At 34.0% G+C, this 22,161-nt stretch overlaps 1 pseudogene; it reads left to right on the top strand.

Annotated features, from left to right (window-relative positions):
* Window positions 1-11,443, top strand: part of LOC132002656 (heterogeneous nuclear ribonucleoprotein H3-like) — a 40,126-nt pseudogene extending 28,683 nt beyond the window's left edge.
* Window positions 11,444-22,161: the final 10,718 nt, after the last annotated feature.

The raw sequence follows: 22,161 nt of genomic DNA, 5'->3' as shown, positions 1-22,161 counted from the left end.
ACATCACTTAACTTTGTTCTGGAAGTACCAATGAATACAATTAGAGATAAAAGAAATGAGAAATATACTTTAAAAAAGGAAGGAAAATTTTCATTAGTTAAGGATATTATTATAACCTGAAGCTATAATAGATTCAACTGAAAAATTACTTAAAGTAAACCAAAAAATGAGATATTTTATTGACTCTAATGAATACACAAATATTAACACCAGTTAAAACCAAGTAAAGTATAATAGAAGAAAACATCACTTACAGCAATAACAACAATTAAAATACAGAAGATAAACTATACTAAGAAATGTAGAAGTTTCTAAGTGGAAAGAAAAATTCAACTGAGTTGTGAGAATGGCTTCAAAAATAAAGAAAATGTCTTCTCTAAATAAAGATTCCAGTGGTTAACAATATAAAAGTTCAAATTCTCCCTAAATTCACAAATAAATCAAGGAGTGAACATAATTTTAAAATTATTTTTGCTAGGCACAAAGATTCTAACTTTGGAGAATAAATGTGATTACAGCTAGTACAAGTGGGATGCTGATATATTAGTTTCCTATTGATGCCATAACAAATTTCCAGAAACTTAGTGGCTTAAACAATATAAACTTATTTTTTTTAAGATTTTATTTATTTGTCAGAGAGAGAGAGAGAGCTCAAATAGGAGGAGTACAGGCAGAAGGAGAAGCAGACTCCCTGCTGACCCAGGAACCCGGTGTGGTGCTAGATCACATGACCCTGGGATCATGGCCAGAGCCGAAGGCAGGTGCTTAATGGACTGAGGCACCCAGGAATCCCCAATATAAATGTATTATCTTATAGTTCTGTTGGTTAAAAGTTTGACATGGGACTTACTGGGCTAAAATCAAGATATCAGTAGGGCTGCATTCCTTTCTGGAGGTTTTAGATGGGACTTTGTTTTCTTGTCTTTTCTGGGTTTCAAAGGCAGCTTAAGTTTTTTGGTTTGTGGCCCTTTTCTTCTGTCTTTAAGGCCAACAATGACTGGTTGGGTCCTTATGGCATCACATCATTTTGACCTTTACTTCTGCCTCCTTTCTTCCACATTCAAATAACTCTTTTGAGTTCAACCAGATAATTCTGGAAAATCTCTCTTATCTTAAATTTGGCTGATTAGCAACTTTAATTCCAGCTTCAGCTTTAATGGTGCTCCCCTATAATGTAACAAATTCAGCTTCCACAGTTTAGGGCATGGATATCCGTGAAGGGGGCATTATTCTTCATACCACTACAGGCAAATTCTATTCATTGAACTTCTTAATTCACATTCCCCCAGCCCCCCTTCATTTTTTTTTTGTTGTTGTTGTTCAGTCATACTTAGAAGATCATGTGTGAATGTACTTTATAAACTATGAAGCATCTACTGAGACAAAATATAATAATTATTCTACTTCTATCATTTACATATTAACCTATTCTCTATCTGTGATCATTTCTTCTTTTCACATTACTTAGCTGACCTGAAGTATATGCTATTAAATGTAAAAGCCAGCAAATGAAAAATTAAACATGTTTTTGTTTGTTTGTTTGGTTGGTTTTTTTGGTAGTCAAAACAAGCAAAAAGAGACATTTTCCTTAATTTGTTAGAATTGCGAGAAAAGTGTCTCATGAAACTACACTGAACTCCGTTTCAATCAAATCATTTCAGTTACAGAAAATAAATTCAAATTGCACTCTATTATATTAAATAAATACATTGATTTTTGGTATTATAAGTGAGCAATATTGAATAAAAAGAAAATGTATTTTTGAATATATTATGTATACTTTCATGCAAATTAACACAGTGCAATTAATTGTGAAATAGTAATTAAACTTGGATAAATCAATAACGATCAACAGAAAAATTAAGATCAAATATATGTTAAAGCTTAAGTAAGGGAATTTTTGCATTTATATACTTTTTATCAATAATGTACAAGATAAGGAATCTTCTCTAATTAAATTTCCAGGTACAGTTGTTGGTTTAGCTTTTTAAAATTATAAATGAAATGATTTTGATGGTTTAATTCAATTCTGTTATATGAAATATATCATCTGTACAACTGTAAAATAGTTATTCTTTTCCAGATTTAGAATATTACAAATATGCAAACTGGCTAATGTCTATCCTTTGATCCAAAGAATATGTTGAAAATGTAATTGCCATTGTTCATTCATCTAGGACGTCTCTCAGGATGTTCAATAATGCTCATTGATTGACATAAAGTTAGTATTTTGAAAAATAGCATGTCACACTCTTGAATGAGCTCATGAGATAACTTCACATTTATCAATTTTTCTTCTTAGAATAATGTCCTTTGACTGAGGAAAATAGTGAGGAAATGTTGATAACAAAAAGGAAAAACTGCTTGTAGAGAAACTCAATATTTTAATGATCGACCATCAGAATTCTCTTTATAATCATATAATTAGTCTTGGCTTCCTTGTTACATATGTCATTGTTGGAGTGAAATATTGCAAAACAGTGCAATCCTAAGAAAGAAAGATGTAAAGAGCAAATGCAAAGAAGTAAGGAAGGAAGGCAGGGGAGAAAGAAAGGAGAGAATGAGGGAAAGAGGAAGAAAAAAGAGAAAATCTTTAAACTTGGCATTGTTTTAATGCCTAGTAGTAAGAAACAAGTCTCTGGTTTTTAAAGCAGATATGATCTCTAAATTCCCTGTAGTCATATTAAGAAATTGTTCCTTTCACAGATTGCATGGAGCACTGGGTGTGGTGCAAAAATAATGAATACTGTTATGCTGAAAATAAAAAATAAATAATAAAAAAAAGAAATTGTTCCTTTCAGTGTGCTAAATGCTACCTAAATGGGCTAAATGCTCTCTTAGAGATCAACCAGTAGAGCATGTACTACTATATCTCTATCTCTGGTTGATTTAAAAGTAGTAAAATATATGATCCTTGTCTATAAACCTACTTTTTCTACAAGGAGACAAGATTACCTGAAACAACTGAAGAAAAATGAAATTTTAAAAATAGAAAACATTCCAATGATAAATTGTGTGTTTTAGCCTTTAAATACAGAAAAAGAGAAATCCTTCCAGACTGAATTATTCAAATATGTTTCCATAAAAACAAAAAAAAGAAAGTGAGTTTTGTTTGCATCCTAAAAATTTGATGGCATTTGAGTTGGCAGAGAGATGGAAGTGATTTCTAGGCAGGTGAAGTGAGAGGCCAGGCCCTCTGGCCAACTGATAAGACAGAGAGGATATTTGTTAGTAGCTCTGAACTAATTTGTCGGTGATTTAGTAAAATATCTTATAACTAAATAACTGACTTAAACTTTCTGGTAGGGGTTGGAAGTTGCTTTTGTGTCTGTATGTGTGTGATAGAAATCCACAAACACTTGACCTTTTGTCTTGTTGTACCTTCCATTTATATTCAGGTGAAATTTCATTTTAGTAAATTTCCCTTAAGGTGTCTGAGGTTATATGAGATCCAGCATACTGATTCTATACAAAATTATTTTCAGAGCTTGTAATGTTGCTTTTCTTATTTTCTACAATAAATAATTATATATAACAGATATTCTCAGTCTTTTTCCATGCTGCAATTCCCATAAAGAAAAATTAGCTGGGGGCGCCTGGGTGGCTCAGTGGGTTAAAGCCTCTGCCTTCAGCTCAGGTCATGATCCCAGGGTCCTGGGATCAAGCCCCACATCAGGCTCTTTGCTCAGTGTAGAGCCTGCTTTCTCCTCTCTCTCTGCCTGCCTCTCTGCCTACTTGTGATTTCTGTCTGTCAAATAAATAAATTAAATTAAAAAAAAGCTTAAAAGGAAAAAAGAAAAATTATCTAACGTATGCTGCTTAAGGTATAATTTTTATATCATGTGTCAGTAACTGCAGAGTGTATTAAATCAGCAATAATAAAAATGACATGGATCATTTGAATATTACTTAGGTTTGTGTTCATTTTTGCTCATCATAAAGGCAAAGTATTACAGAAAAACAAAATTATTTTAATAGTTGTCTGGGAAGGAATGGTGTGCCCCTGCCTTATATTGAGGGAAACTTATCAAAGGTTAAATGGAGGTATCTGTCCCTCTTTATGGATAATAAGAGAGAGTGGTTTCAATGAAGGTGAAGCAAAGGATAATAAGGAAAATAAACCCTTAAATTTTGTGATTGCCCTTTTACTTATTTATTTATTTATTTTGAGTTCCCACTTAGAAAATTGAAATTGCAATAGTATATGCCAGGAAGATTCTATTCTTTTTTTTTTTTAATTTTTTATTTTTTATAAACATATATTTTTATCCCCAGGGGTACAGGTCTGTGAATCACCAGGTTTACACACTTCACAGCACTCACCAAATCACATACCCTCCCCAATGTCCATAATCCTACCCCCTTCTCCCAAACCCCCTCCCCCCGGCAACCCTCAGTTTGTTTTGTGATATTAAGAGTCACTTATGGTTTGTCTCCCTCCCAATCCCATCTTGTTTCATTTATTCTTCTTCTACCGACTTAAGCCTCCATGTTGCATCACCACTTCCTCATATCAGGGAGATCATATGGAGATTCTATTCTTGATTACAAACCTCATTTTGCTGTTTGCTGTTATACTAACTTACAACTGAAGATCCAAAAATAAAACATAAGCCACCAAAACTAATTAGTAAAATATCATTATCATGCTAATTAAAACTAATATTGATTTAACACATATAGGAACTCTTCTGAGGACCTTACTTTTATACACTCATTGAATATTCAGAAGACTTCCATTAGTTAGTGCTACTATTATGTATGTTCTACAGATGGAGAAATTGAGACTCCGCATGTTCTAGCTATATCTCTTTCTTATGAGTCCAGATTGTATAAAATTAAATTACATACATGTAAAATCTTTTCAGCTCTTTACTCTCAGTGCTAGACAATGTGGAAGCAAGGATGTGTTTGAGGAAATTATACAGACAAAGCCATGAAAACAATTTAAAGCCTAGAGAGGTGGAGATACATTGGCATAATTGTTTTTGTATTAGAGCCTGAAATAAATACAAAAAAGCAATAAAACTTTATATAAAAGAAAAAAAATCATTATCATGAGTATATAAAAAAATAAAACAAACTAAGGCCAAGTTGAGGATTGGAAAAACATTTGAATTTAGAGGAATAAACAAATGATAGCGCTAATATTACTACTTGAGTCTGCCCAAATCTATATATTTACACTGAAGTAGTATTCAAGAATTTTGAGGTCAGCTCTAAATTTGGGACCATGAAATACCCAAATCTTTATTTAGAAAAAAAAATTCTGCTTTCTCTCTATCCTACAGGTCTACAGAGCAAATAGTTATCATATTAACAGATAGCCTTATTAATTTAATTTAATTTAAGTAAATAGTGGAAAATATCAGTGTGAAATGAAAGAAACTTCTTCCTAAAGCAACTAACAAAGAAGATAAGGTTGAATTCTTCAGAATTATATGGTATACATTATTCATAGTACAAACAAAAATACTCATAAAAAATAAAACTTGATATCCTTTCTTAAGCTTATAGTATTGATTCATTATAGTACTAATTTGCTAATAAACATTTGTTGGACATCCCATATGACTGAGTCATTGAGCTAGACCCCAACAGAGTTCAAAGTTGGATGTCTTGATTCCTGCTGCTGCAGAATTCATTGTCCACAGAAAGATTTGGTGTATAACATAGGAGCTAGTAATTTAATAATGACTAAGATTTATTATGTTACAATGTCAAGCATTCTTTGAAGCACTTAATAGGTTCTAACTTATGATTCCTTGGAACAACTTTCTGAGAGAAGTGTTCTTATTATTTGCAGCAAAGAAGCTGATGCTTAGTTAAATAAAGACATTTGATTAAGACCTGGTAAGTAGTGAAACTGTGTTTTAAACCTGTCAGTTCAACTCTAGTAATATTTGCTGACCGCTATGCTGTACTAAAAAGGAGTCTTTCTAAAAAATACTGATAACATATATTTTTATATAGGTATTATAATACATATATATGATAAAGTATATAACATATATTATACATAATATATTTTTGTATATATAACATAATTTAGTACTCATGTACAGAAGTTATTTTTTATAGTATCTCATTTGATCATCATATTTGTGAAGCTTGAACTTTGCCCCACTATTTATAAGAGCAAACTAAACTAAAAAATTAAGAAAAGTAATGGTTTTAATGGTGTCCTATTTGCCTCTGAGGGACCATATATAGGGTGTATCTTCATTATTTACTACTTTAATTTCCAAATGGCTGAATTTAATGTAATTTAGACTACTAATTACATATATGCTGCTATGTAAGAAAAATAAGTTAAATTAAAAATAATTAGTGACATTCAAATATTCATTCAATTAATTAGAAATAGTAACAATATTCTCTATCTACACTGAACATACTTTTCTGATCCGTGTTTGAGAAGAAACATTATTCTTGTCTTTTTTGTAATGGGTTTATGAAATTCAAGACTGTGAACTAACTGAAATGTTTCCATTATCAATATTCTGCTTCAAGTCTCAGGCTTTGTTGGGTCAATCAATCCAAAGCTATAAATTCTGTCATAATCTGTTCAATCTTAACCAATTCTGCACTTTATAAGAACCATGAAAAGATGTTCAGCCTCATTAGCCATTAGGTACATGCAAATTAAACCATGATGAGATGTTACTATACATCCACTAGAAATGTTAAAATATAATGAAAATACCAACCGCTGGAGAGTATGTGAAGAGACTAAGTTTCCTGTAAGCGAGCCGATGGAATTGTAGAATGACATAGTCATTATTAAAAATATTTTACAAGTTCCTTATAAAATTAACCATACAACCCAGATGGCATTGTTGAACATTTCCCTGAGAAATGAAAACTTCTGTTCATACAAAAACCTGTACATTGAGGTTCATAGCGGCTTTATTTTTAATATTAAAACCTATAAATAAATATCCTCTCTTTATGTCTATGGGAAGGACTGCTAAGACTCTGTCTACATGGTGTTGTCCTTTATTACATAAATTAAATAATCCTAGCTCTACTTAATCAGCATTCTGCTAGCCTTTTTGGAAGTTGACAAGAGATATAGTAAATATTTGAGTCTTTATTATTGGCTGGGCACTGGGGATGCAAAGATAAAAAGCAAAGGAGGCCTGTACTCTCATGGAGTTTGGAGTTTAGTGGGGAGAGCATATGAAAAACAGGCAAATCCATAAATGAATAAATAATCACAAAGTATGTTATCATGAGAGAAACAAATAAGATATGTCTGTTGAGAACAAGGACTGACAAATTATTGCCTGTTTTGTTAAATGAAGTTTTGTTAGAACACAGCAACAATCATTTGTTTATATAATCTATGGCTGCATTCATGCTACAAGGACAGAATTGGGAGTTGTAACTGAGGAATGGCTTATAAAGCCTAATATACTTACTAGCTGGACTTTTAAGAAAAAGTTTGTTGACCTCTGATTTGGGATAGAGATATTTTGAATCTCAATACTTTTATTATTTTCTCTTTTAGCAACATCATATTTGTTAATGGCAGGTGTTGAAGATTTTGTAAAAATGATTTTTTGAAAACTTGTCTGATCCTTGTATAGTAGTATATCAAAAGCTAGGTCTGGTGGTCTGTTGTATGATAGTGTATTCTAATGACAGCTAAATTATGCACCTTGTTGATCTTTGGTAGTAGGATGATATGGTTTTCAAATCATAGGAGAGACCCATCAGTAAATCTTAAAGTCAATTTTCTGGTCATAACCAGCATTTTCCAAAAAAAAAAAAAATGGAAGAGGCTAGATTAAAAAATAATGTTATGCACATTGTAAAGGCAAGATTGGCAAGATTGCTTATAAAACCATTGTTTCAAATTGGTTTACACACACATACACACATATTTATTCTGGTTTATCATTTATTGTCACCAGTTTGAAAAAGTTTGAAAGTCATTGCTTTTTTAACATTATTTATATATTTGAGAGAGAGAGAGAGATATCCTAATGCTTATATAATTTTGGAGGTATTCTTTAAGAAAAAGAATCCAAAATTGTAAATCCTTGCCAAGGGCCCATGAAGATGAGAATCCCAGAACTACAAGATTCATTTCCTTCCAACTAAAGCCATCTCTGTAATTCTTTCTATAATGTATATACTAAGGAATGCTTAGAAACGATGAAGCATGGGTGGAAAATTGAAATACTGATAAAGTGCTTGAGGTTAGCAAGCAGAAATCACGTAAAAAGAAAGTTTATTTCTTTAGGCTAAATTTAACAGGGTTGACAGAATCTTACATTTTGTTTCATTTTCCCTGCTACTTTCTGCAGTAACAGCTTTAGAGATCAGATGTTCTAATAAGAAATATGCAAAACACATTTTATTTTTACATTTTTAGTATAAGTAAATTTGAAGGCTTAACCCATAGAATAATTGGTAGATCATAAATATTTAATCTTGCTTTGTGGAAGATGGCACAGGGTAAGAAGTATGTAGGAGAATTGGTTGCCAACTCTACCCAATCATGATTCCCAAGCTCCCATTTCTTTTTGAAATCGATTAATTATTTAATTTTAATTATTTTATTTTGTTTTACTGACTGGAAGATACTGTCTGTCTGCAGAGAGTCTGAAATTGCCAGGTACTCACTTTCCAAGGCAGCCTTGAAGCTAGGGCAAAAGCATGTGGCATATAGTCCTCTACTGGCAAATAAGACTTTGGAAATCTGAGGCGTGCTCTCTGGAAAATGATTTCTTTTCAAACAAAAAAGGCCTATGAGAGACTTTCCTAAGCCAGATGCCACAACTGGATTTAATACCTGAAAATGTCATGCTGTCCTGTGATCTTAAAGAAACAACCTAGATTCCAAACCAATATGTTCAGGATTGCAGTATCAAAACAAAACAAAACCCTAAGAACCTGGATAACCAACAATATCTATAAGGTGCTGTATTAACTATTTCACTTTCGAGATATAGAAATTTGCAGTTATAAACTTCCTCAAGGTTTTAGTTTTCCCTCAAGTATTTTTTGTTGTGGTAGAAAACATATAATATGAAATCTACCCTAATAAATCTTCAAGTGAATAGTAAAGTATTGTTAATTATAATTACAGTGTTGTGCAGATGTCTAGAACTTTTTTTTTATCTTGTGTGATTGAAAATTTATACTCAGTTAATGGCAGTTTCTTATTTTCCTTTCCCATAGCTTCTAGAAACCTCCATTCTATTTTCTGCTGCAGTGAGTTTGACTAGTTTAGATAAGTAGAATCATGTAATATTTGTCTTTCAGTGACTGACTTACTTTCTTAGCATAGTGTCCTCTGGATTAATCTTTACTTTTTTGTGGCTGAATAATAGTCCACTGCATGCGTATAACATATTTTCTTTATCCATTGCTCTGTTGATGGACATTGTTGTTTCTACTTCATAGCTGTTATGAATAATGCAATTAGCAAGGAGATGCAGTTATCTCTTTGAGATTCTGATTTCAGTTCTTTTGGATATATATTTAGAAATGAGGTTGCTGGATCATATAGTAGCTTAGTTTTAGTTTTTTGAAGAACTTCCATAGTGTCTTCCATATTGACTGTACCATTTTATATTACTAACAATGTATAGAGTTTCCAGTTTCTCTACACCCTTGCCAATATTTTTATCTCGTTTGTTTTTATAATGTTGTCTTTTCATTGTGTTGATTATTTCCTTTGCTATGCAGAAGTAGTTTGATGCAGTCTCACTTGTCTATTTTCTTTTTATTGCCTGTGTTTTTGATGTCATACCCAAGAAACTATTGCCAAGACCAATGTCAGGAAGCCATTTCCCTGTGTTTTTTAACATAAGTTTCACAGTTTCAGACTTACAGTTAAGTCTTTAATCCATTTTTTTTATGGTGTAAGATAAGAATACAGTTTCATTCTTTTTTATGTGGATGTCCAGTTTTCCTAACACCATTTGTTTCAGAGATTATCCTTTTCCCATTATGTATTCTTGTTACCCTTGTTGAAGATCAAGTAACTCTGCATACCTGAATTCATTTTTAGGCTTTATAATATATTCCATTAGTTTATTTGTCTGTTTCTATGCCATTACCATTATGTTTTAGTCACAGAAGCTTTGATATATATTTTAATACCAGGAAGTGAGATTCTCTAGCTTTGTTCTTTTGCAATATTGTTTTGGCTATTTGTGATACTTTCTGGTTTCATATGAATTTTAGGACTATTTTTTTTCTATTACTGTAAAATGTACCATTGAGGTTTGATGTAATATATAGATTGAATATATAGATTTCTTTGGATAGTGTGGACATTTTAACAACATTAACTTTTCTAATTCATGAGCAAGGAATGTCTTTTATTTGTGTCTTCTTTAATTTCTTTCATCAGTATATTATAGTTTTTAGTGGATGAGTTTTTCCTCCTTTTTGTTAGGTTTATTCTGAAGGTTTTTTTTTAATGCTATTATATATGGAATCAATTTTTAAATGATTTTTTTCATGACAGTTTGTATGCTGCAATTTTACTGAATCTATTCATTAGTTCTGGCAGTGTTTTGGTGGATTTTTTAGTATTTTCTTTATATAAGATGATGTCATTTAGAAACAGAGATAGTTTACTTTTTTATTTCTCATCTGAATGCTTTTTATTTCTTTTTCTTCCCTAATTCCTCCTAGTACTACATATTGAACAGGCCTTTACTTTGCCCTTACTTTCTGGGGAAACACAAGGAAAGAATAGGGCACAGATATATTGAGACCTTCAGAAGTGGCAGAGTAAAATCAAAGGATTTTATGATCCACCAAGAAGATTGCTGGGCCAGTGACCAGGATCATATGATAGACTGGTAGGAGGAAGAGAGGGTTATTGTGGAGCTGGGTGTGGAAGTTATGGAGGTTTTGATGACTATGGTGTCTATAATAATTATGGCTACAGAAATGATGGCTTTGATGACAGAATGAATGGAAAAGATATGGGAGGGCATGGCTATGGTGGAGCTGGTGATGCAAGTTCGGGTTTTCATGGTGGTCATTTTGTACATATGAGAGGATTACCTTTTCGTGCAACTGAAAATGACATTGCTAATTTCTTCTCACCACTAAATCTATTAAGAGTGCATAGTGATATTGGAGCTGATGGCGGAGCAACAGGAGAGGTAGATGTAGAATCTGTGACACATGAAGATGCTCTAGCTGCCATGTCTAATGATAAGAATAACATGCAACATCGGTACATTGAACTCTTCTTGAATTCTACTCCTGGGGGCTGTTCTGGAATGGGAGGTTCTGGAATGGGAGGCTATGGCAGAGATGGAATGGATAATCAGGGAGGTTATGGATCTTTTGGAAGAATGGGAATGGGTAACAATTAAGTGGAAGATATGGTGGTACTCCTGATGGCTTGGGTGGTTATGGCCGTGGTGGTAAAGCCAGTGGCAGTTTCTATGGGCATGGTTACTAAGGATTTCCCAAAGTAAGGGCATCCTTACTTTGTTCCTGATCTTAGAGGAAAAGCTCTCTTTCACTATTGAGTATGATGTAAACTGTAAGCTTGTCATATATGGCCTTTATTATGTTGAGGTACATGACTTCTATACTGTTTGTTGAGAGATTTTTTTTCTTTTATTCCATGAATGGACGTTTTATTTTCTCAAATGATTTTTTGCATCTATATTGAGATGATTGTGTGATTTTTAGCTTTCATTGTGTTAATGTGGTATATCACATTCATTGATTTGGGTATTTTGAACCATCCTTGCCTCCCAGGGATGAATCTTACTCAGTTGTCTTGTATAATCATTTCTTAATTAATTAATTTTAGGATTTTATTTTATTTCCTTCACCGAGAGAGACAAAGCAAGAGAGGGAACACAAGCAGGGGGAGTGAGAGGGAGAAGCAGGCTTCCCGCTGAGCAGAGAGTCCAGTGTGGGGCTTGATCCCAGGACCCTGGGATCATGACCTGAGCCAAAGGTGGACGATTAAAGACTGAGGCACCTAGGTGCCCCTTGTATAATCATTTTAATGCTCTCTGTATTTGGTTTGCTAGTACTTTGTTTAGGTCTTTGCATCTATATTTATCAGGGTTATTGATCTGCGGTTTTCCTTTCTTGTAATGGCCTTACCTGGCTCTGGTATCAGTGTAGTGCTAGCCTTATGAAATGAGTTTGGAAATATTCCTTCTGCTTTAGATTTTTGAAGAGTTTGAGAAGAATTAACATTAATTCTTAAATGTTTGGTAGTATTCACCAGTACAACCACCTGGTCCTGGGCTTTCTTTTGTTGGGAAATTTTTGATTACTTATTTAATCTTTTTCTTTGTTATTGATCTGTTTATATTTTCTATTTCTTCATGATCCAATTTCATTAGGTTTTTTGTTTCTAAGAATTTTTTCATATCTTCCAGATATCTGTTAGCAAATCAATTTGTTGATGTATAATTATTTATACTAGTTTCTTTTGATCCTTTTTATTTCTATCCAGTCTATTTTAAGCTGATAACAACTTAAGCTTAATCACATACAGAAACTCTACAATTTTACTTCCCTTCACCACACTTTATGTTATTATTGTCATGGTTTGCTTTGTTTTATATTATGTATCCATTAACAAATTTTTGTCATTTTAATTATTATTAACGTTTTTGTTTTTTTTTAATTTTGTGCTAAATTAAAAGTAGTTTATGCGGTATAAATCTCTTTAAATTCAGAAGTTTGGATCATTGGGTTTCTTGAATCTGGATGTCTGTTGCCTTCCCTAGAGTTGGGAAAATTTCAGCCACTATTTCTTCAAATAAACTTTCTTCCCCTTCCTTTCCCTCTTCTTCTTCTTCTTCAATGACACCCATAAACTATGTATATTGGTCTTTTTGGCTGTATTCTACAAAGTCCTTTAGCTTTTCTATCCTTTTTTTAACTCATTTTTTTTTTCTTTTTGCTTTCCTGACTGAAAATTTCAAATGACCTTTTATTCTTTTGTTTTCTAAGTCAGTTGTTGAATTTTTCAGCTCACTTATTTCATTTTTCAAATCCAAATTTCTTTCTTTTTTATATTTTCCATCTCTTTATCGACATTCTCATTTTGTTCATGTGTCACTTCCTTGAACCCAGTAAGCATCCTTTTGATTGTCATTTTCAATTTTTTGTACACTAATTCATGTCTTCTTTTTGTCTAGGAATTCATATATCTTCTTTTCTTTAGGGTCTGTTTCTCGAGTATTTATTTTGTTCCTCTAATTGATTACACTTCTGTTTTTCTTTGTGTTCCTTATAACTTTGTATTGGTGTCCACTTATTTGGAAAACAAACAAACAAACCAAACCCAGCCACCTTTCCTAGTCTTTAAAGACTTTATAAGGGAAGACCTCCACCCATCATCCTAGCTGGAGATACTAGAGACCGTTCAAATCTTTCCTTTCCTTCCTTTCCCTTCCTGACCCTTCACTTCCCCTCGCTCCCTTCCTTCCTCTCTTTCTTTCTTTCACATTGATGTTTATTTATTTATTTATTTGAGAGCCAGTGTGGGTGGCAGGCCAAGCAGATGCTGTGCTGAGCCTGACCGACAGTTCTGTCTCACAACCCTGAGATCATAAACTGAGCCCAAACCAAGAGACAGGTGCTTAAACAGCTGAGCTACCCACGCACCCCACAAACCATTTTCTATGGATGTGTCTTTGGATTTGTAGATTTAGAAGGATCTGGCCCATTTCTTTAAGAGATCGTGATTTCTTGCTCCCTCTGGTGTCCATCTGTCGTACCACGGATACTCTGAAGCAGCAACATCCTGCCATATATTTTTTGTTCTCGAAGGCTTGCATCTAGAGTATGTGGATTCCTTTAGTGACCAAAATTGGGTTAGGCACAGACTGATTATTTAAAGAGTCCCCTGAAAAGCCAGAATATTGAATATGTACACTCCATTCTTCATTGTCTCTCCTGAGGGGAGGCCAGTGAGCTATATTGGCTTCTTTCTCTTATACCATTGGGCCCTATGGAGTAACAGCATCTTCCCCTAGTATTTTTGTCAGGGGCCTTCAGGCATCTAGAATATATGTTTCCCATCTAAACTCAGAGGTAGGCAAGACAGAAGCCAGTCTCTCAAGTAACTCTTCTGAAAAAACAAACAAACAAACAAAAAAAAAACAGTGCATTGGCTGTATGGTCCAGTCTTCTCTTTCCCTCCCCAGGGAGAAACTACGATCTGGGAGTTTTCTCCTGATCATGTGGCACTACACTGGGGGGCGGGGGATTGGAGGTGGGTGAAGAATTTTCCCTACCAGCTTAGATTTGGCTGGTTTTCTTTTTTTTCTTTCTTTCTTTTTTTTTTTTTTTACTTGCCTGGGGTGTAAGAGACTCTTAAGGGTTTTGTGGATTTCACACAAAGAAAATTGGTGCATGTATTGTTCAATTAGTGTCTCCATGGGTGAAAGGAGGGTCTGGGGCCTTCTGTTCCCCATCTTATTGTCATCACTGTATCCAATCTCTTGTGGCTGGAATGTTTTTAACCACTACAGGGAAATTGGGGGAATATACAAAGAAAATGCCTCCAAAAAAGGATGTTCTTCCATATAAAGACTGTTACTAAAACAAAGTATTAAAGCATGAGTTTAAACAAAAGATATTTTGATAGAGGACACTCAAATAGGAACTCCTCCCACACTTTACTCAATTCCAATGAGGTAATCAATGTAGGTAAATCTTCAGATATTCGGCAACATGAGGAGAGAGATGTTTGTCAGCTTCATGATCCCCCTTCATAATATAAGAGTAAATAATGTAACATTGTGTCAGTTAAAAGTATGGATATAAATGTGTTGTTAAAGTAGCTATCTTCCCTGCCCCCCAATCCGGATATTCCACCATGTACTTAGAAAAGACTGTTAAACTCAGCTGTATTTTAGGAAATTGTCTACACAGGGAATCTAATGCCCTGGGATGTATGCACCTGGTGTGCTATGTGTTTTAGTGAATTTTATTAAAGGTATTATGTCTTAGTTGTCCTCTTGATTCTAGACCATTTCTTTCTTCAAATGCTACTGAACGTCACCACATCATAATCCTTTTATACACTAGGTTCTTCACGAAATTCCTTACCTACATTAAATCTACATTCTTATAGTTTTCTTTAGAACTCCTTATTTCTATATTCTTGTTCTATCTATCCAGATTTTTCCTTACAATTAACAGGAAAACAGCTAGCACTGTGGCTGGAACAATAAGTGGTTGGGTTTTGTTTTGTTTTGTTTTGTTTTTTCTTTTCTTTTGTTAGGGGTGCCTGTGTGGCTCAGTTGGTTAAGTGACTGCCTACAGCTCAGGTCATGAGCCCAAGGTCCTGGGATCCCTGCTCAGTGGGAACCTGTTTCCCCTCTCTCTCTGCTTGCTACTCTGCCTGTGCTCTCTTTCTCTCTCTCTGTCAAATAAATCAATAAAAATAAAATCCTTTTTAAAAAAATCTGTTTTTGTTAAATCTACATCTCAGACTGAAAGCTCTGTTCCAGTCAAGCTACTCACACTGTTTCAAAAATAGACCACACTGTCATTTCTAGATCACCTCTCCCACCTTTTTCTCGGGCATCTTCTTTGTGCATCCTTTAAATTCCAGCTCGAACTATACCCCTTCTTCCCCAATTACTCTCAGTTACTGTCAGTGAATTATACTTCCTCTGAATGGTATCATTTATAATGTGTTTCATGGATTTGAGACCTCACTCATATAAAGTATCACATTGGATGCTAGCATTTTCATTTCAAAAATAGTTTCTGCTTCTGTATTGTAAAGATAATGCCTCATGCTTCTATGTCCCTCTCACATAAATCTCTTCATAATTTAATGTTTTTAAGTCACTACACGTAGATGATTCATTCATTCAATAAATGTAGCATTATTTTGAGCTAGGCAATGGATCAGCAATTTTAACTCCTCCTTCTATAGCATTAACCATGTACCAAAAACTATCTTAAGTGCCTTAAGTTTATTAATTCATTTCATCCTCATAATAATATTATCAAGTGGGACTATTTATTTAACCCAAATGTAAAATTACAGACAGGGAAATGGAGGTACTGAAGTATTATACAATTTCTCTAATTTCTACATGTACAGAATATGTTGTACAGCCAGCCCTTGAGCCCAAGTGATAGTTATGGAGGTCTGTGCATTAACCATGGTTCCATACAATATCTTTAGATGCCAGAAATATTCATATCATAAAACTTTCTTTGCCCCCAAGGAGCTAATAGGTCTGAAAAGAGAGAGGATGATGTAAACATGTAAGTGCCATACAGTATCTTAGATTGTAGGATATCAATCTGTACAGACATATCTTGGAAATATTGAAGGTTTGGTTCTAATCTTCCACAATAAAGTGGATGTTACAATATAGTGAGTGAAATGAGGTTTTGGTTTCCCAGTACATGTAAAAGCTATGCTTACACTATCCCATAGTCCGTGATGTGTACAATAGCATTATGTTTGAAAAAATAAATGTGAATACCTTAATTAAAAATACTGTTAAAAAACGCTAACCACCATATGAGCTTTCAGTGAATTTTAATCACTGATCACAGATCACCATAACAAATGTAGTAATAATGAACACAAGCTTGAATATTGTGAAAATTAACACAATGTAACACAGACGCATAGAGTGAGCTAATGCTGTTAGAAAAATGATATTGATAGACTTGCTTGACAAAAGGTTGCCATGAACCTTGAATTTGTAAAAAAATGGAAGCATTTGCCAGCTACAAAATGCTGTAAAATGATGCATGCCTATATAAAAAGGTGGATGGAGTAATCAGTTTTACATGAACAAGGGGGATAGCGAGTCTTGCAGCCAATCTCATAGTTGAACTGGGGCTTGAAAGACAAGGAATTGCTTGACAGTTGCATAAGGGCACATAGGGACAAAAGAAGCATGTTGTTCATAACAGTTTAATGTAGTTTGGCAAAAAAGGCTAGTTGCCAGCCAATATCTCTTCTGCATTTCCCATACATTTTAGAATACTGACTTTGTAAGAGCAATGTGGTCAGTCTCCCTTGTAGCTAGATGTGTCCATACGATTAAGTTCTAGCAAATGAGGTATAAAATAAAATATTGTATGGGACTCTGATAACATCTTAGAAACATCAATGTGTACTTAAACTTTTCTTTTTGATGGTATAAAAATATACATTTTTATTCTATTTTGGCCACTAGTTTTTGAGTTTTTCTGTTTTATGAGTGAATAAAAATTCTAATTAAGATAGAGTGACTAGAACATAGAGCAAGAGAGGAGTCCTTGCTTAGGAAAGCAGTTTGAAAATACTTGGAGGGAGGTAATAAAATGTATTGTATCCCATATATGGAATTTGCACTTTGTCTCATGAGTTAGTGTTTCTCAATCCTAGCTAATTTGTAATCACTTGGAGACATATGGTCCAGGTCTCACCCTAAACAAACTGAATTAATCTGTAGGGCAGGGGTTTTCAACCTTGACTTCACATTTAATCATGATGATGCCCAGGCCATATACAGATTTTGTATGTCAAAATCTCTGGAGGTAGAGGACTCAGGCATCATTATTTCTAAAAAATCTCTCCAAGTTACTAAAATGTTCAGCCATGGGTGAGAAACACTGTTGTAAGCAATAGGCTTAGAGTGTCTGAAAATAATTTTAAATAAGTTTAAGAAACTTAGTTTATGTGTTATCATTTTGGCTACAGTGTGGATGATTGATTAAGAAGAATTTACATTTTAGATTCATATATACTATCCTTCCCTAAATTGTTCAAAAGGGTTTTCCTTGGAGTCTTAAAATCTCAGTTTTTGACATTAACATAAGTAGGTATATCTCCCCAGGCAGAGCATCATATAACTTTAAAAAAAAAATACCAGACAAAGAATCGAAGTGTCCAAGTAAAGGCTCATCTTAACTGTGTCACTTCGATGAGGGTATGCTGCAGCTATTGGAAACTGCACTAAAACTGACTTGATCAATAAGGGTATTTATTATTTTGCCTAACAAAGTCCAGATGTAGAGTGCTTCATGATTTAGTTCCTTCATCTCATTAGTGGTGGCATTAAGTCCTTCCACTTTGCTCCCCTGGTAATCCCGGTGATTTATGCGTTGTTGTAAATCCAGGTGTTACATCTAAATAATAATATACAGACAGGAAAAGAGAATAGCATTTTTTGTTGTTGTTATTTATTAAAGCAAGGACAATTTCTGAGAAGCCCAATAAGCCCATTTCCTCTAACACCTTAGTGGTCAGATTTACATCATGTGACCATTCTTAAACCCAGTCATTGTCTTAAGGCTAGATTGTCATGACTGCTTGTTCTCTATTCTTCCTGCTGTCTGTGGATCTTATTGAAATTTGGCTTACAGTAGGGCAAATTGCAGGAAACTTTTCAGAAAACAATATCCATGGTAAAATATATAGCTAGAGAAGGTCCCCACTATAAGAGTTTTAAAACAAAAAGATAACCAGAACTGAACTGTGAGTACCCGAAGAGCAAAGAGGAAGTGGAGTTTCTTTATCTAGAATAAAGTCACATGGAGAGCTTGTGGAGACACAGAGTTGAAGTGGCAGGCAGGGTTTCCTGCGGCTGACAGCACAGGGTGGTAAAGGAACACATAAATGAATTGAAAAAGACCTACTCTGACTTTTTTATTAATTATAGTGTGAGGCTGAGCAAGTTACTTAATCTTTCTTGGTCTCAGTTTCCTCAATATAATTATTATAATACTTTCTAGACTTGCTTATATAACTAAAACAACAACAAAAACAATTGAAATTAGATACATAGTTTAGCATCTACAAATTACGATTTTAAAGAAAACATTTTTTTAAAAATTTCTTTATTTGACAGAGATCGCAAGTAGGCAGAGAGAGAAAGAGGGAGAAGCAGGATCCCTGCTGAGCAGAGAGCCTGATGTGGGGCTGGATCCCAGGACCATCACCCAAGGTGAAGGCAGATGCTTTAACCCCCTGAGCCACCCAGGAAATCTAAAGAAATTTTTAAAACATGTTTTATAGACATTGTAATAGTACATACAGTAAATACTTTATGGCTTTTGTAGACTAGATTGTTGTGGGCATTTATTATCTGCTTTGCTCCAGGTATTCTGCAAAGACTTGATGATTATTTCACTTCTATGAAGTGAAATCTTTACTCTAAGTTTACTCTATTATCCATCTTCTTTTTAGAGGTCAGGAGACTGAAGTCCATGAAACTAGTTTGCCTACTATTACATAGCTAATAAATGTCAAAGTTTAGATTCCAATACACTACTGACAGATTATATAGATCATGTTTTCACATTTGTTGGTGGTGGGCTAGCCTTTTAGTTTACTCTTCTAGTAAGCTTACATGGATAGAAATTTGTACAGGAAACATTTTTTGAATAATGCTAAGCAGGTTGTTAAATAAAATTACCATTTTCTTATACCAGTGCTATACTATGTCCAAAATTTAAATCTAGTAGTGTAAAGGCTAAAATTTTTTATAGCCTTGAATTCAGAAGCATTGAGAGCAAACATACAAAGCATGACCCAGAGTTATAGTGTTTCCCCTGGTGTAATGATATTTGTGTGATAGCTTCTTTGGAAAATATCTTAGACTCTTTCTCTTGAGGACATACTTTTATCAAAATTAAAGTTCTCCTATTCTGATTTTTTTTTCATGGTTAGAAAATATCTTTTTTATCTAAGCATTAAATTCTCACTGGTTATAATATTTATAGAACATTAGATTTTGACATTTTGCATTATCATTTTCTTAATTGGTTTATTGTATTTAAAAAAAATCGTTAGTACGTGTTCAGGCCCTAAGCAAATGTTTGCTTTAGCCTTTTGGCCCTAGTTTTCTCATCTTAAAATTAATGTGACTCATATTTGTCTTTTATGATTTGATGAAGGAAAACCTACCTACTTTTGATAACAGCAAGGCACATGATGCCCTGAGTTGTTTTGTTGAGTAATTCGTGTTGATTAAACTAGGTGTATTTTAACTCTAAATTATAGTTACACTAGAAATCAGGTGGGTCTTGGTATGGAAGTTATAGGGTTTAACCATTCCAGATTTATGTTTACATAAAGAGCAACCTTCTGGAAAATACTCATCTTGACAGAGAAGAGAATCCAGATGCCAATAGTTTATTCAAAACCAGTGAAAGAATCAGCAAAAATGTTGACAAAGAAGATATGGTTTCTCAGATTGAGCTTTGGTTCCATCTTCATGCTCATCCCTGAGGTTTTAGCCTAAGGAACAACAACAAAATAGCAAGTTAAGAATTACACTAAATGAATCACCTCCTTCTTGAAGGCAGTGCAGCAGGCTCTGATGTTAGCGGAGGTTTGGCTGGATAATCCCTATTATCCTGGGTATCAGCAAACTCCTGGCAGAACAGGTAGCAGCAGAGTATTTGTGGACATCAATTGGAAAGCTGGTATGTGGTCAGCTACATAAGTTGTGGAATCTCTGGACAAACAAACAAACAAAAACAAAACCAGAAACCAAAAACCAAACCAAACAAAACAAAAACCAAGAAGGGAAAAAACAAAGGGACTCCAGGACATTTTGGGAGGTGTAGGCTATGTCTGTTCTCTTGATTATGATGATGTTTTTGTGGAGGTTTGCATATGTCCAGACTCACCAAACTGTACATGTAAATATGTGCAGTTCTTTGTATATCAATTATGCATATAATAACCTTATGTAATAAGATAAAAGAAGAAAGGAAAGGTAAAGGCTTTATATTGGGCTGTATTAGTTTTATATTGCTGTGTAGCAAAGGACTACAAACTGAGAGGCCTCAAACACTACCTATTTATTATCTCAGTTTTTTTTTTTTTTATTTTTTTTTTTTTTTTATTTTTATAAACATATATTTTTATCCCCAGGGGTACAGGTCTGTGAATCACCAGGTTTACACACTTCACAGCACTCACCAAATCACATACCCTCCCCAATGTCCATAATCCCACCCCCTTCTCCCAAACCCCCTCAGGTCAGAAGTCCAGCCATGGCATAACTGGAATTTCTTCTTTAGGTCTTACAAGGCTGAAATTATGGTGTCGCAGGGTGTATTCTGATCTGGAGCTTGGAGTTTTCTAAGATCATGTAGATATTGCAGGCTTCATTTTTTCACAGTGTTGGACTGAGATGCCCATTTCCTTGCTGGATATCAGTTTTGGGCTATTATCAAGTCCCGGAGGCTGCCCAAATTCCTTGCCATGTTGCCCCCTCAGTCTTCAAAGCCAACAACAGGGACTCTTCCTTGACTCAAGTCCCTCTTATGCTTAAATCTGTGATTTCTAGAAAATCCTATTTTCTTTTAAGAGCTTACCTGTTTAAGTAATGCTCTTCCAGTGTATTTACCTACTTAAGGTCAACTGTTTTGAGACCTTCATTCAATCTACCCAAATCCCTTCACAGCAGCATCTAGATTACTGTTGGTTTCACTAACTGGTAAAAGGTATGTTATACCAGGGACAGAGCATCTTGGAGTCCTTTTACAAGGCATGTAAGGACTCTGGAAAACATGTATAGGATTTACATCCTGTAAATCCTTTTGTTCTGGTCCCATCCTTCGTTTCTCTTCTTGCCTATCATTTATCTACTATGCAAAGCAGTTCCATCCGAATGAGTTTATTAATTGTCAATTTAAAAATCCTTACGTTTTTATGTTTTGGTCTGCTGGAAAGAGCCCAATTTGCTTTCTTTATCTTGTACTTTTTTATCTTGTGTTTTTCATAGATTCCAACTCTAACTACTGTATCATTTTTCTCCTGCCATTTCCACCTAAAATGATCTTTTATCAATTTTTGTTGATCTATGTATGCCATTCATTTTTAGAATTTTGGTAATACAGGGGAGGTATTTTATTAGCAGCAAGCTATTTTTCTGAAACAAAGGATTTTGAGGTCATTCACATACTACCTAGTGAGCTATCTTATTTTCATAAGTGCTACTTAATAAGAGGAACATTTTCAGTAGAAGATTAAGGGGGACTCAGATTGTTAGGTAAGCCATTAGAACAACTTTCTGTTCTAAGTTTTTCCTTTGTCCTGATTCAGAAGTACTTTGACATTTTAATATCAACTACAGCTATATACTGAAATGTTTACTTGTTTATGTCTTAATTACTGAGCAAAGCAGCAACAATTATGCATATTATATGCATAAAAGATTAATT

Source organism: Mustela nigripes, chromosome 15, assembly GCF_022355385.1.
Source record: "Mustela nigripes isolate SB6536 chromosome 15, MUSNIG.SB6536, whole genome shotgun sequence".
NCBI lineage: Eukaryota > Metazoa > Chordata > Mammalia > Carnivora > Mustelidae > Mustela > Mustela nigripes.
Note: the sequence above shows the minus strand (reverse complement) of the source record. Positions and strands in the feature narration are given on the sequence as shown.